General features: G+C 29.7%; 1 long non-coding RNA gene across 1 annotated transcript; it reads left to right on the forward strand.

Annotated features, from left to right (window-relative positions):
• The first annotated feature begins 693 nt into the window (after positions 1-693).
• On the forward strand, positions 694-1,127 carry LOC111717763 (uncharacterized). The gene is made up of 3 exons (XR_002768900.1): positions 694-780; positions 851-951; positions 1,020-1,127. It is a non-coding gene; the product is annotated as an uncharacterized LOC111717763 (long non-coding RNA).
• The last annotated feature ends 6 nt before the right edge of the window (positions 1,128-1,133 follow it).

A 1,133-nucleotide genomic window follows, 5' to 3' on the forward strand; every position in this document is an offset into this window, starting at 1 on the left:
CGAAGCTTTCTATCAAACAAGCTATTACTCATATATTTAAGATATACGTCATTTATCACATGATTAAGCTAATCATGCTACATATTCATGTAGAACGCAGTTCAAATGAATAAATAGGTTTTTACGTACAAACATCGATCATTAATAATGTACAACATAATACAAATTTACAGAATATTGTATTACGTATTACATGAAATTTATTACAAATGGATATTTATTACATGTAGAGCCAGCCAGTGTCAATAAGCAGATGTTTATAATAGGTATCGTAGTAAAGTTACTCACTTCTAAACTAGAGAAATAAAAATAAGTAGAGCTAGCCAGTGTCAATATGAAGATATTTATCATCCTAAGGTTCAGCTGACAAATAAAAGGGATGATTAGATTTAAGATGTTTGCAATCAGAAGGAACCCAAGAAAATTGCTAGCCTGAAAATTTTTTGAATGAAAGTCTTTGGTTAAACTATTCTTTAAATGCCTTTAACAGGATTGTAAACAAAAACCTCATTAATTAATGTTTATATGAAAGAAAAACTAAGTTTCATGATTTTCTCATATTTATATATAATTTCATTAGTAAGTGTGTTCTCTCTTTTTCAAGGTTTAATCGGTTTTTATTTTTCTACATAGGTTAAATTCAGTTTTTTTAAATTCTTTGCTTGCTTTTAGCTTTTTCCCATTTCCATATATAAAATACATTCTCCATTTTATTTAAGCTTCGTCGACAGCATAATTTCTCCGATTGTATCAAACCTTGATATATCAAACCTTATTCAGGTAAATAAAGTTTTAGAAATGTAAGTAAACTTAAAAGTAAACTTACTGAGGATTAACAGATGTTTTTAAGGCTGTGAAGAACAGGATTTACACACGGATGGAAGGATTCACTGGCATGAAGAAATTGATAATGGGAGAGGGGTCTCATGGATATCTTGCAGACTTTTACAAGTAACTTAAATCTGTTGATTTTCACAAGTAATTTAAATCTCTTTTATTACTTTTTTCATAATTTTCAGGCAGCATTTTCTCACTGGCGTTGGTGGAATGAACAGACTTACTTATTTCTCACTCCAATGTGATTGTTTTGATGAACTTGTGGAGCTTCTGGGTAAAAACTGCTCAACAACTTT

Source organism: Eurytemora carolleeae, unplaced genomic scaffold, assembly GCF_000591075.1.
Source record: "Eurytemora carolleeae unplaced genomic scaffold, Eaff_2.0 scaffold3772, whole genome shotgun sequence".
Lineage (NCBI taxonomy): Eukaryota > Metazoa > Arthropoda > Copepoda > Calanoida > Temoridae > Eurytemora > Eurytemora carolleeae.